This window comes from Dendrobates tinctorius, unplaced genomic scaffold (assembly GCF_039654945.1).
Source record: "Dendrobates tinctorius isolate UK_male_01 unplaced genomic scaffold, ASM3965494v1 ptg000387l, whole genome shotgun sequence".
Taxonomy (NCBI): domain Eukaryota; kingdom Metazoa; phylum Chordata; class Amphibia; order Anura; family Dendrobatidae; genus Dendrobates; species Dendrobates tinctorius.
In genome coordinates, this window is record NW_027362053.1 from 289,341 (window position 1) to 305,519 (window position 16,179).

A 16,179-nucleotide genomic window follows, 5' to 3' on the forward strand; every position below is an offset into this window, starting at 1 on the left:
AGCCTGAAGATCAAGCCGGCGCCACTGAGGCTATAGTGGCTGGAGGTGGAACTACCTCTGCCTGCCGGACGCTGTGGTATGAACAGCGTCCGACATGACACCCAGCTTCCACTGTAGTGCCCACCTGAGCCTCCCGATGCAGGACATATCATGATCCGCTCACAAGGCCGGCATCCTCGAGTTCAAGGCGATCCTGCTGTTGGAGGAGGACACTGTGATGGATCTGAAGCATTCCCTGAAGTGCCTCCATGGTTCCGTCACAATCTCCTTCTGAAATTACCTAATTTCCGGTCAGCTTCTAGCACGTCACTTCCGGTGGAACGTCAAGTGCGAATTTTAAAGTGCTCCACCGTGTACTCCTGTGTCCGCGGGAAAAGTAAGCTCCCAGCCGGGGCAGTATCTCTCTCAAAATCTGGACTGTCCCGCTGGGAGGTATGAATGCTCCCCACCATACACCTTGTACACGTATGGCTCCGCATACATCCTACACACACTGTTCCGCTTTTTATGCCTCGTACACACGGCTCCGTTCTGTACACCTCGCACACACACGGCTCCACTCGGTACACACATGGCTCCACTCCATAAATCTCATACACCTTATACGCACGTGGCCACGCTCTGTAAACCTTGTACACAAATGGCTCCACTCCGTAAACCTTATGCACATGCGGTTCCGCTCCATACACCTCACACACACGTGCGACTCCGCTCCGTACACCTCGTACACGTGCGGCTCCGCTCCGTACAACTCACACACTCGCGGCTCTGTTCCTTACACCTCGCACACACAGCTCTGCTACATCCACACTGTAAACCCTCCCTGACCCCACACATAAACTTCACCTCATCCAGGACGATGAGAACCAGCACAGACATCAGAGTCCTGCATAAACCAAGGGCTGATACTGGGTACTGGGGGAACATTATACTGTGTATGGGGGGAGATGGCGGTACTGGGGGAACATTATACTGTGTGGAGGATGGCAGTACTGTGGGAATATTATACTGTGTGGGGGGGGTGATGGTAGTGGGGAACATTATACTGCGTGTGGGGGATGGCGGTACTGGGGGAACATTATACTGTATGGGGGGATGGCGGTACTGGAGGATCATTATACTGTGTGGAGGATGGCAGTACTGTGGGAATATTATACTGTGTGGGGGGGTGACGGTAGTGGGGAACATTATACTGCGTGTGGGAACAGGAAAGGGACATTGCAATATGTGTTTCGTCAGAGGAAAAGGAACAAAATGCTATGATTCTTAGAAAGTGACAACAAAAAAGCACCAAGATAGTCTCAGCTCTGAAAAGGTTACTTCCCCCTGTGCCCAGTAATGGGGCCTCTGGCACCGACCTCCACCCGCAGAGCCACACTCCACATAGAGAATAATGGAGCCTCCAGCACCGACCTCCTCCCGCAGAGCCACACTCCACATAGAGAATAATGGAGCCTCCAGCACCGACCTCCACCCACAGAGCCCCACTCCACATAGAGAATAATGGAGCCTCCAGCACTGACCTCCCCCGCAGAGCCACACTCCACATAGAGAATAATGGAGCCTCCAGCCACCGACCTCCACCTGCAGAGCCGCACTCCACATAGAGAATAATGGAGCCTCCAGCACCGACCTCCACCCGCAGAGCCCCACTCCGCATAGAGAATAATGGAGCCTCCAGCACCTACCTCCACCCGCAGAGCCCCACTCAACATAGAGAATAATGGAGCCTCCAGCACCGGCCTCCACCTGCAGAGCCCCACTCCACATAGAGAATAATGGAGCCTCCAGCACCGACCTCCACTTGCAGAGCCCCACTCCACATAGAGAATAATGGAGCCTCCAGCACCGACCTCCACCTGCAGAGCCCCACTCCACATAGAGAATAATGGAGCCTCCAGCATCTACCTCCACCCACAGAGTCCCACTCCGCTTGTAGACGTGTCAAGTCAGCAGTCTTCCCCATGATTCTGGAGCCTATGGAAACTAAGGGACCTTTTTAAACGCTTAGTAAGCCTTTGCAGGTGTTTTTTGTTATATTATTTTAATTTACTGAGATAATGATTTTGGGGTTTTCATTGGCTGTAATCCATATGCATCAACACAAACAGAAATAACACACTTGAAATGGTTGTAATGACTCCATATAATATGAGTTTCACTGTTTGAAGAACTACAATATTTTAACTATTTGATGATATTCTAATTTTGGGAGAAGCATCTGTGAGTATATATATGTACATACACATAACTGTACACTTGGATATATATACACACAACCAGGGGTGGATTAAGGGTAGCATGGGCCCCGGGCTGTTCAGACTCATGTGACATCACTAGTTTTCATGACGCATACTGTGCATCAAGGAGCAGGAAGGGGTTAAATACTGAGGTAAAAAACCTCAGAAAATACACGTGTGCACGAGGCCTCACAAATCCTGAGGTAAAAAACAAATACTCAGCGTGTCCATGAAATCTTACAAATACTAAGTGAAAAACTCACCAAATACTCAGCGTGTGCACGAGGCCTTACAAATACTGGAAGGCTTCCACCCAACATCTAGTCCTGACTCACCTGTACCTAACATCGAAACCAGCTAATAGTCTGCAATCACCTGCTGACCTGGACCCATGACCTGTCAGACAAGTTACTTCACATGAGTCACACAGAGGCTTCTGCTTCATTAAGTTCCCCAGATAGAAGCAGCAGCTGGGTCCGGATACACAGGAAGAGACGCTCCTCGTCACAGGCTGTGCCCAACATGGCAGCAGAGGGGTTAACGCCACAGACAAGTTGCCGTCTCCTCACACACTGAATACGATGCTGCATCTGGCGACGAACAAGCGCACATTGCGCAATATTAGTCATGTCCCAGATGTTCAGCATGTGGAGGACCAAGGGGGGGACAAAAAAGACCCCAGGATTGGACCAGGAGCATTGGAAAGTGGACGGCGGTCGGAGTGGCAGGGTTTATATAGGGGTTGGTGTAAGTAAATATATATATATATATATATACACACACACACACATTACTACATGCGGGCAGCGCACACATGCACAATCCTCAGGTTGCATTACTTTCAACTGGTGAAAACATTTCTCTCAGTAGGCCAAGAAAGAAACGTGGCAGGAAATAAGTACACCTCATAGTAACTTATATGTGAGGCAGAGGTGACAAGACCCACCATCTCGTGCCCACCTTACTAGAGGTGCCCACATATAGCAAAGTTGATGGAAACAGATGACTTCCACTATGATGATTGGTTTCCGGCCGCCCGACCACACCCATTTCACAACTAGTCACACCCATGTCCACTCCACAACCACACCCATTTAGCACTGCTGATCACACTGACTGGTACTGAGGGCACAGTGGCTGGCTTTGTGGGCACAGTGGCTGGTACTGAGGAAAAGAAAGAAAGAGAACAAAAGAACAGAGAAAGAAAGAGGGGAAAGAAAGAACAGAGGGGGAAAGAAAGGGGACAGAAAAAAAGAACAAAGAGAAAAAGAAAAGGGAAAGAACAGAGAGGGAGAGAGGAAGACGGGGAAAAAAAAGAATAGAGAAAGGAAAAAAAGAAAGGAGAAAGAACAGAGAGAAAGGAGAAAGAAAGAACAGCGAAAGAAAGGAAGAATAGAGAGAGAAAGAAAGAGGGGAAAGAAAGAACAGAGAGAGAGAGAAAAATTCTATAAAGATACCATACCAGTCTGGCTCACATTGTAGTGCCCACCTGAGCCTCCTGGTGCAGAACATATCATGATCCACTCACATGGCCGACATCCCCGAGTCCAAGGCGATCCCGCTGTCCGCGCTGTCGTTGTTGGACACGGTGATGGATCTGAAGCATTCCCTGAAGTGCCTCCATGGTTCCGTCACAATCTCCTCCCGGAATTACCTAATTTACGGTCAGCTTCCAGCACATCACGTCTGATGGAACGTCACGTGTGAGTTTTCAAGTGCTCCTCGGAGCTCCGCCGTGTACTCCTGTGTCCACGGGAAAAGTCAGCTCCCGGTCGGGGCAGTGGTGCAGACTCTCAAAATCTGGAACGGTTGGGAGGTATGAATGCTCCCCATCATACACCTTGTACATGCATGGCTCCGCACACCTCATACACACACGGTTCCGCTTTGTATGCCTCGTACACACACGGCTTCACTCAGTACACACATGGCTCTGCTCTGTAAACCTCGCACACGAGTGGCTCCGCTCCATACACCTCGCACACACGGCTCCACTCAGTACACACATGGCTCTGCTCCGTAAACCTTGCACACATGCAACTCTGCTCCATACACCTTGTACACATGCGGCCACGCTCTGTAAATCTTGTACACATGCGGCTTTGCTTCATACACCTCGTACACATGTGGCCTCGCTCCGCTCCGTAAACACACGGCTCAGCTCCGTACACTTTGTACACACACGGCTCCACTCCGTACACCTCGTACACATACGGCTCCGCTCCGTACACCTCATACACATACGACTTTGCTCCTTACACATACATCTGCGCTCCGTACACCTCGTACACACGCGGCTCCGCTCCGTGCACCTCGTACACACGCGGCTCCGCTCCGTGCACCTCGTACACACGCGGCTCCGCTCCGTACACCTCGTACACACGCGGCTCCGCTCCGTACACCTCGTACACACGCGGCTCCGCTCCGTACACCTCGTACACACGCGGCTCCGCTCCGTACACCTCGTACACACGCGGCTCCGCTCCGTACACCTCGTACACACGCGGCTCCGCTCCGTACACCTCGTACACACGCGGCTCCGCTCCGTACACCTCGTACACACGCGGCTCTGCTCCGTACACCTCGTACACACGCAGCTCCACTCCGTACACCTCGTACACACGCGGCTCCACTCCGTACACCTCGTACACACACGCAGTTACAGTACATCCACCCAGTAAACCCTTCCTGACCCCACACATACTTACCTCAGATGACAACCAGCACAGCAGAGTCCTGCATACATACATCAAGGGCTGTGCACACAGGACCTGTGATGAGGTCACAGGAGGGGAGGAGTCAGGAGTTGCATGGTCAGGGGCCTCCGACTGAGATGCAAGATCATGTGACCCCTGACTCCTCCCCTCCTGTGACCTCATCCACAGGTCCTGTGCGCACAGAGCAGGGATTTATCAGTGAGGGGCTGCGGTGGCCGGTGGCAGATTATAATGGGGAAATTTACCCTGGGCTGGTGGGCCCCCCCACACCACTGGACCCTGGACTACCGCCCATATTGACCTCATTATAATTTGCCACTGCACACAACTGTGTGTAACTATACACTGACGAGTAAAAGGGTAACAATGTTTTGAGCTTTTGACTTTCAGGCTCCATATCTCATCATCCACTACAGCTGTAAACATGAGACTGCCATTATTTTATATGCAATCATCTTAGCTATCTTATACATAAAATTGACTTGTAACTATTTAGCATATGATTATTTATACAGATTCTTGTCATGTCACTACAATGTTACTGTTTTGCTCCTAAAAATCTAATTTTTTGTTTATATTTTGTCATTATTTTGTAAATCAACCTTTTGGTTTTCAACACTGCCTGAAGCCTTCTGGACATGCTGTCAATCAGATTCAAGCTTGTCTCAACCGAACTCTGATCCCAGGTGTCTTCAACACAATATTGGTTAGGCAGTTGTCGGAACATCTCAGAAGGAAGAAGAGGTGTAATGTGTACTGACTGCTTGGAGGCTGTGACAACTAGCTAAAGTTGTGCTCAAAAGTTTACATACCCCGGCAGAATTTTTTGCTTTCTTGGCCTTTTTTCAGAGAATATGAATGATAACACCAAAACTTTTTATCCACTCATGGCCATTTGTTGTCAAACTAATGTGTTTTCTCTTTTTAAATCATAATGACAACCCAAAACATCCAAATGACCCTGATCAAAAATGTACATACCCTGGAGATTTTGCCCTGATAACATGCACAGAAATTGACACAAATGGGTTTGAATGGCTACAAAAGGTAACATCCTCACCTGTGACCGGTTTAATCATTGTAATCATTGTGTGTTTCTAAAAGCTGAGTGAGTTTCTGGGATCCAGACAGACTCTTGCATCTTTCATCCAGCCACTGACATTTCTGGATTGTGAGTCATGGGGAAAGCAAAAGAATTGTCAATGGATCTACAGGAAAAGATAGTTGAACTGTATAAAACAGGAGAGGGAAACAAAAAGATATCAAAGGAATTGATAATACCAGTCAGCAGCGTTCAAACTGTGATTAACAAATGGAAAATCAGGGGTTTTCTAAGAACAAAACCACAGTCAGGTAGACCAATAAAAATTTCATCCACAGCTGCCAGGAAAATTGTTCAGGATGCAAAGAAAAACCCACAAATAACATCTGCTGAAATACTGGACTCTCTGAAATCTAGCAGTGTGGCTGTTTCAAGATGCACAATAAAGAGGCACTTGAAGAAAAATGGGCTGCATGGTCGAGTCAACAGAAGAAAGCCATTACTTATCAAATGCCCCAAAGTAGCCTACAATACGCAAAACAGCTTCGAGACATGACTCAAAACTTCTGGAACAAGGTAATTTGGCGTGATGAAACCAAAATTGAACTTTTTGGCCACAAACGTAAATGTTACATTTGAAGAGAGGTCAACAAGGCCTATCATGAAAGGAACACCATTCCTACTGTAAAGCATGGAGGTGTATCGCTGATGTTTTGTGGATGTGTGAACTACAAAGGTACAGGAAACTTGGTCAAAGTTGAAGAAAAGATGAATACAACACATTATCACCAAATACTGGAGGCAAATTTGCAATCATCAGCCCAGAAGCTGCTCATGGGAAGTACTTGGATGTTCCAAAATGACAACGATTCAAAACACAAGGCCAAGTTGACCTGTCATTGGCTACAGCAGAACAAAGTGTAGGTTCTGGAGTTGCCATCTCAGTCTCCTGACCTCAATATCATTGAGCCACTCTGGGGAGATTTCAAGCACGCAGTTCATGCTAGACAGCCCAGGAATTTACAGGAACTGGAGGCTTTTTGCCAAGAAGAATGGGCAGCTTTACCATCTGAGAAAATAAAGTATCTCATCCACAACTACCACAAAAGACTTCAATCTGTCATTAATGTTAGAGGGGACAATACACGGTATTAAGGAATGGGGTATGTAAACTTTTGATCAGGGTCATTTGAATGTTTTGGGTTGTCATTGTGATTTAGAGAAAACACAGTAGTTTGAGAATTGGCTTCTCCCAACCACTAACCATGAGTGGAGAAAAATTTTGGTGTTATCGTTCATATTCTCTGAAAAAAGGCCAAGTAAGCAAAAATTCTGTTGGGGTATGTAAACTTTTGAGCACAACTGTATTGAGGTAGTAAAAAGGAAGGAGACAGGATCCCCTGACCGGAGTCATACTTACCATACAGTCGTGTCATCCTGCCTGTGCCCAAACGAGAAGAATGTGGGATGTGCCCAACAATCGCTCTCAGTGCACTGCACTCTGAAGTCACTCTTCTGTTTTTACGGCACATCTTTTATTTTTTACACTTGTGCAGTATAAACTGCCACAACATTTAAAAAAAAAAAAAAATCACTTCCTGTGATTTTTTTTTTTTTTCCTTTTTTGGTGGACGCTATGGACGGCTGAGAAAATCACTTTGAAATCATGCCTGACAACTGAATAGCATTCAATTGTTTACAACTAGAAATGCATCATATACAGAAATGTGACATGATTTTTGATAATGGTATAATTCATAGGCTGAGTTCACACGTGGCGTTTTTTTCGCGTTTTCGCGGCGGTTTTAACAGCGCGATTTTGCAGTGAAAACTCAAAAAATAAGCATCCCATGCATTCCTATGGGATTCCGCAATGCTGTGCTAATGCTGCGTTTTTTTACCGCGGGAGAATCGCTTCGTGGTAAAAAACGCAGCATGCTCATTAATTTAGCGGAATTGCGGCGATCCTGCACCCATAGGAATTCATTGTTCTGCTTTCTCTCCGCATGTGGCTGTACACACTATGCGAAAAGTAAGCATAACATTTACGGATGGTACCCACGGTCCGGAGGAGAGGAGACTGTCCTCCGGGCTCTGGGTACCATATCCCTGTAAAAAATAGAATTTAAAATAAAAAATATTGTTATTCTCACCTTCCGACGTCCCGCGCAGCCTTCCCGCGCCTCTCCACGCTCCCGGTCCCAGTAATCCTTTGCGAGAATTACCGCGATGACGTCCGTTCTCGTGGGATCGTGAAGTCTCGCGGTCATTCGCACGACGTCATCGCGAATGACCGCGAGACGTCGCGATCCCGCGAGAACGGACGTCATCGCGATAATTCCCGCAAAGGATTACTGGGACCTAGTGTGTGGAGAGAGGCGGGAAGGCTGCGTGGGACGCCGGAAGGTAAGAATAACAATATTTTTTATTCTTTTAATTATTTTTTACATCCTATCTTTTACTATTGATGCCGCATAGGCAGCCTCAATAGTAAAAAGTTGGTCACACTCGTCAAACACTATGTTTGACAAGTGTGACCAACCTATCAATCAGTTCTCCAAGCGATGCTACAGATCGCTTGGAAAACGCTAGCATTCTGCAAGCTAACTACACTTGCAAAATGCTAGTATGGAATTTGGAATTCTCACGGTATTTATTGCAACAATTTGACCCTTCACACTGATCAGGTCGTGCTGTCAGTGGGAATCATCGGCTTCAGCATCAAATAGGGTCAAATAGTCACTACAGAAACCAGTATACAGCAATGACTGAACCTGAGCATACATGACATCATATAGCCTATATATAACCATATATATGATGTCCTGTAACCAGGTGCAGCATTAGTCAGTGTATATAACATTGTATATAACATTGTTCATCTGTGCACAGTATAACACACCAAGTGTACACATTGTTATATACCATCTGATGTCTGTAGCCTCATTAAATATACGCTAATCTCAATATTGGCTGTGCTATACTATGTGCACAGACATTATTTGGTCTGTGGTGTAACCAGAGCCCGATGGGCCCGGTTACAAAATTTGACATGTTCGTCAGATCTATAGGCCCATGTATTGATGTCCTCTGTCCTGTAATAATGTCCCCTTCCTGGGCCCCGTATGTAATGTCCTCGTCCTGAGCCCTGTATGTAGTAATGTCCCCTGTCCTGTAATAATATCCCCATAGTGGGCCCTGTATGTAATAATGCCCCCATCCTGTAATAATGTCCCCATCCTGGGGCCTGTATGTAATGTCCGTATCCTGTAGTAATGTCCTGTCCTATAATAATATCCCCGTCCTGGGCCTGTATGTAGCAATGTCCCTATTCTGTGTTAATGTCCCTGTCCTGGGCTCTGTATGTAATAATATTCTCGCCCAGAGCTCTGTATGTAATAACGTCCCCCGACCTATAAAAATGTCCTCATCCTGGGCCCTATAAGTAATAATGTCCCCATTCTGTAATAATGTTCCCATCCTGAGCCCTGTCTGTAATAATATCTGTCTTGTAACAATGACTCCGTTCTAGGCTCTGTATGCAATAATGTCACCATCCTTAGCCGTGTATGTAATAATGTTCTTGTCCTGGACTCTGTAATAATGTCCCTGTCTTGGGCCCAGTATTATTATTATTATTATTTATTGTTATAGCGCCATTTATTCCATGGAGCTTTACATGTAAGGAGGGGTATACATAAAAAACAAGTATAATAATCTTAAACAATACAAGTCATAACTGGTACAGGAGGAGAGAGGACCCTGCCCGCGAGGGCTCACAATCTACAAGAATGTAATAATGTCCCTGTCCTGGGCCCAGTATTTAATAATATCGTTGTCCTGGGCTCTGTAATAATGTCCCTGTCCTGGGCCCAGTATGTAATAATATCCTTGTCCTGGGCTCTGTATGCAATAATGACCCCATCTTGGGTCTTGTATGTAATAATATTCTTGTCCTGGGTTCTGCATGCAATAGTGACCCCGTCTTGGGGCTTTTATGTAATAATGTCATCGTCCTGTAATATTGTGCCCCGCTTTTTAATAATTTCCCCATCCCTGTGTCCTGTATGTAATGTCCCTGTTCTGTAATAATGCCCCCATCCTATAATATCCCTGTCCTGGGCCCTGTATGTAATAATATCCCCACCCCGAGCCCTGTCTATAATAATATGTCTGTCTTGCAACAATGTCTCAGTCCTGGGCTGTGTATGCAGTAATGTTCCCATCCTTAGCCGTGTGTGTAATAATGTCCTTGTCCTGGACTCTGTAGCAATGTCCCTGTCCTATGCCCAGTATGTAATAATATATCTTTGTCCTGGGCTGTGTAATAATGTTCCTGTCTTGGGCCCAGTATGTAATTATATCCTTGTCCTGGGCTCTGTATTAATGTCCCTGTCTTGGGCGCTGTATTAATGTCCCTGTCCTGGGCCCAGTATGTAATATCCTTGTCCTGGGCTCTGTAATAATGTCTGTTATGAATGGGTCACCGAGGAGGAAAACAAGACCAAGCCAAGTCACAGAAAACCAGAGAGGTTGGTAACTACGCGGATGCAGACCCCTGATCCTAACCACAAAACTAACAGCAGCCGTGGAGCATACCTACGATGATTCTAGTCGCCTCGTCACAGCCGGAGGACTAAATAAGCCTAAAGCAAGAAAAGGGGAAATCTAAAACTGCCCCAGAGCAGACCCCAAAGGAAGACAGCCCCCACACATGTATTGACGGTGAGACAAGATGAAAACACGAACACAGGTAGGAAAATAGGCTGAGCAATCGATGGGGCCCAAACTAGCTAGAAAGGACAGGAAAGGAAAGATACGGTCTGCAATCATGCCAAAAAACCCTGCAAAAATGTCCAACCCTTCTGATAGCAAAAAATACTCTGAAGTCACTAGACTTCTCCCACTGTATCAGCACTCTGGAATATTCTGAGAACAGAGCAAAAAGAGGCCAATCGAATAAGGGATAAAAAGCAAACTGGCACATACAGTGACTTGAGTGGAAATTCAGCACAGCCCCAGCCGGGGCTGGCTGACCGCACAAAAAACTGAATTGACCAAACCAAATCAAATGTGAACATTAGCAAAGACCGCTTAGCTTGAGAAGGCAGGAACTGAGCTGGAAACTAAGACCTCAGGAAGCAGGAAAAAATCACCAGCATGGGAATAGGGAGTCGGCTGTCTTAAATCCAGTCTAAGACTCCAGATGTCCAATCCTCTTCCTCATTATCAGGTGGCAGGTCTCTGTTAATTAGATCAGCTTCACTACCTACTGCCACCACCAGAGGGAGCCTGGAAAGAGAACTCACAACTCCTCTGTCAGCACAACCAGCTCCCTCACCAGAAACCAGAGGCAGACCAAAAAATGAGTTCACAACTGTACCCCCCCCTTGAGGAGGGGTCACCGAACCCTCATCCACGCCACCAGGCCGATCAGGATGGGCCTGGTGAAAAGCACAAACCAAACCAATCTATTGGCATGAATGTCAGAGGCAGAGACCCAAGAATTATCCTCCTGGCCATAACCCTTCCATTTGACCAAATACTGGAGTCTCCGTCTTACCAAACGAGAATCCAATATTTTCTCTACCTCATATTCCACATTGCCTTCAACCAAGACAGGGTCAGGAGGCGCCGCCACAGGAACTACTGGCTCAAAAAACCTCTTCAACAGAGATTTGTGAAATACGTTATGGATCTTAAACGTAACTGGAAGAGCCAATCAAAAAGAAACAGGATTAAGAATCTCCAAGATCTTATAAGGTCCAATAAATCTTGGCTTGAACTTTGGAGACGCAACCTTCATAGAGATATTCTTTGACAACAACCAAACCATAACACCCACTTTAAACCGGTGACCAATGGTCCTATGCCGGTTGGAAAACCGCTGGGCCTTTTCCTGAGAGAGTGACAACTTATCCACCACTTGGTCCCAAATCTGCTGCATTCTCTCTACCACAGTGTACACACCAGGGCAGGCTGAAGATTCCACTTGCCCTGAAGAAAATCGATGATGAAACCCAAAGTTACAGAAAAAGGGCGACATCAAAGTGGCAGAACTAGCTCTATTGTTTAGCGCGAATTCGGCCAAGGGCAAAAATGAGACCCAGTCATCCTGATCAGCAGATATAAAACATCTCAAATAGGACTCCAAAGTCTGGTTTGTTCTCTCAGTCTGCCCATTGGTCTGAGGATGAAACGCAGAGGAGAAAGATAACTGAATTCACAGATTGCAACAAAAGGCTTTCCAGAATCTGGAAACAAACTGGACTCCTCTGTCCGACACAATGTTCTCAGGAATCCCATGCAACCGAACCACCTGTTGTAAAAACAAGGGCACCAACTCTGAGGAAGATGGCAACTTTGGGAGTGGTACAAGATGGACCATCTTAGAAAATCTATCACAAATCACCCAGATAACAGTCATTCTCTGAGAGACAGGAAGATCAGAAATAAAATCCATTGAGATATGGGTCCATGGCCTCTTGGGCACCGGCAGGGGCATCAACAACCCACTAGAACGAGAACAGGGTTTAGACCGAGAATAAGTCCCCCAGGACTGCACAAAATTCCTGACATCACGAGATAAGGCAGGCCACCAAAAAGACCGACTCACCAAATCTCTGGTACCAAAAATACCTGGATGACCAGCTAATGCGGAGCAATGAACTTCAGACATCACTCTCTTCCTCCATTGGTCAGGAACATACAATTTTCCCATAGGACAACGCTCAGGTTTATCCTCCTGAAATTCCTCCAAGGCGCATCTCAAATCGGGCGAAATGGCAGAAAGAACTACCCCCTCACCTAGGATGGTAGTAGGCTCGGTCACAATTAGAGAATTAGCAAAGAAACTCCTAGAAAGGGCGTCTGCCTTCACATTCTTAGTGCCAGGAAGAAAAGAGACCACGAAATTAAAACGCGTGAAAAACAAGGCCCACCTAGCCTGTCTAGGATTCAAGCATTTGGCCGACTCCAGATAAATCAAATTCTTGTGGTTGGTGAGGACCACAACTTGATGTCTAGCTCCCTCCAACCAATGTCTCCACTCTTCGAATGCCCATTTCTTGGCCAACAATTCCCGATTCCCCACGTCATAGTTCCGTTCAGATGGGGAGAACTTTCGAGAAAAGAAGGCACAGGGATTCATTTTAGAAGTCACAGGATCTTTTTGGGACAAAACCACTCCCGCACCAATCTCAGAAGCATCTACCTCCACCTGAAATGAAAGTGAGACATCAGGTTGCCGTAAAACCGGAGCAGAAGTGAATCTCCGCTTAAGCTCCTGAAATGCCGAGACAGCCTCTGGAGACCAATTCAGCACATCAGCGCCCTTCTTGGTCAGATCAGTCAGTGGTTTGACAATACCAGAAAAATTACCTAGAAATTTACGATAGAAATTAGCAAACCCCAAAAACTTCTGAAGAGCCTTCAAGGAAGTGGGCTGAACCCAATCATAAATGGACTGTACCTTGGCCGTGTCCATTTCAATAGTCGACGGAGACAAAATAAATCCCAAAAATGAAATCCTCAGTACACCATAGAGGCACTTCGATCCCTTAAACAGGGAATTCTCCCTCAAAATCCGGAACACAGTCCGGACATGTTCCACATGAGAATCCCAATTACTGGAAAAGATCAAAATATCATCCAGATAGATGATCAAAAACTTATCCACAATGTTCCGAAAAATATCATTCATAAAGGATTGGAAGACAGAAGGGGCATTAGTGAGCCCAAAAGGCATCACCAGGTACTCAAAATGTCCTTCCGGAGCATTATACACCGTCTTCCATTCATCCCCGTGCTTGATGCGAATAAGATTATACGCCCCCCTGAGGTCAAGCTTAGTAAAGCAGCAGGCACTTTTAACCCTGGAGAATAAATCAGACATCGGGGTAACGGGTACTGATATTTAACCGACATCTTGTTAAGGAAACGATAGTCAATACAAGGTCTTAATGAACCATCTTTCTTGGCCACAAAAAAAAAAACACCTAAGGGTGAAGAGGATGGTCTAATATGACCCTTCTCCAACGACTCCTTAATATAGGATCGCATATCATCATGTTCGGGTACTGATAAGTTGAAAAGCCGACCCTTGGGAAATTTACCCCCAGGCATCAACTCAATTGCACAGTCATAGCTCCTATGAGGAGGCAAAGACGCAGACTTACTCTCACTAAATACATCAGGAAAATCAGCCAAATAATCAGGAATGTCATGAGACTGAGGAGAGGTGGAGAAAACAGGAGTGTCCCTAAGAACACTGGATTATGAGTTTGCAACCAGGGAAAATCCATAACAATAGTATCATGCAAATTGTGCAGCACCAAAAATTTACAATTTTCTTGGTGGTCTGGGGCCACTCGCATTATCACCTGGGTCCAAAACTGAGGTTTATTCTCCGCCAAAGGAGTAGCATCAATACCCCTCAAAGGAATAGGCGTCCGCAGAGGTATCATAGGAAAACCACAACGTTTAGCAAAGTCCAAATCCATCAGATTCAAAGCTGCTCCTGAATCTACAAAAGCCTTAGCGGAAAATGTGGATAAAGAGCAGATCAGAGTAATTGCCAAAAGAAACTTAGGTTGTACACTGCCCACAGCAAATGTGTGTGCAAATCGTTTCTCTCGTTTAGGGCAAACAGAAATAGTATGAGAGGCGTCTCCACAGAAAAAACACAGCTTATTACGCCTGCTAAACTCCTGACGTTGCGCCCTAGACAAAACCCTGAAATAAGGAATGTAAGGGCGCACTGCTAATATACAGAAGTAACAATTGCCAGGGGGTGCAAATGGTTACATAGTAATATACTGTAGCAACAAGAAAAAAAGGACCATATGGAAAAATGCACACCACCAGTATGTATAATTATACAAGGAGAAGGCTTTATTAACAACGTTACATTAAAAACACGTAAAAGCAGAAAAATAAATAACAATCCCACTGTGTATCCTAGTCCATACAAAATAGAATAGAGTCTCATATATATACCATTAACATGGATAAACAAAAAGATAAGTAGCAACGGGCATACACAAATGGGCGTATCCACATAATGTATGACAATGTAGTTACATCAAGATGCCCCTCATAGTGTGCAACCTAATGAGATCGCCCTGATTAGAGACTCAAACATGTAAATGACCCTCAGGTAGAAAAACTTTCCGGCTAACATATCAATCATAATAGCTAAATACCACACAACCATGCTAAATGTGCAACAACCACAGTGTTCGAGATGGAGGTGAAAATAACGCACACAATGTGCAAGAAAACATTCCATCCCATAAAAATGAGAAAAGTAACGCGCTAACTGAGGAGCTGCAAAAAATAAAGCCGTGTAGATAAAAAGCTACAGAATGTCAGACATGAAAATGCTGATGAAAGAGCAGATATGCCTGAATGAAAGCAGCCCTCTCACAGCTGAAGGTAAAAGCTCATGTATGAAGCAGAACACGATAAAAAGCATGAGGGACCCATACCGAGGTGCCAGTGCCGGCAGGATAACAGATGGGAGAAACCCAACGCGTGTCGCCGTATCAAGACGGCTTCGTCAGGGAAAGTAACAGACAAAACCCTATCACATTGCATAGGTTCAGACGTTTGTTCAAAAGGTGGCAGCACCTCTCATGTAGTTTTACGTTCACGTAAACGCCGATCAACTTGAAATGGCTAATGACCTAGAATCTTAATGACCAGAGGGAACAGGAAATCCCACCATCATATCTTTTACGGTCTCAGATAAACCCTTCCGAAAGAGAGCTGCCAATGCACCATCATTCCGTGTAGTAAGGACCGCCCACTTTCGGAATTTTTGACAGTATAACTCTGCAGAATCCTGACCCTGGTTCAATGCCAATTGGGTTTTCTCAGCTTGATCAATAGCATTAGGTTCATCATACAACAACCCCAAGGCTTGAAAAAATGCATCCACATTAGTCAGAATAGGATTTTCAGGTGTCAGAGAAAAAGCCCAATCCTGAGGATCGCCGCGCAGCAAGGAGATGACAATTTTAACCTGCTGCACAGAGCTCCCCGATGAGTTAGGCTTCAAGGCAAGAAATAATTTACAATTATTCTTAAAACTCAAAAATTTAGACCGATCCGCAGAAAACACATCAGGAGTAGGTTCAACAGCATGTGGCTGAGCGAAAAATTCCCTGCACTTCAGCAG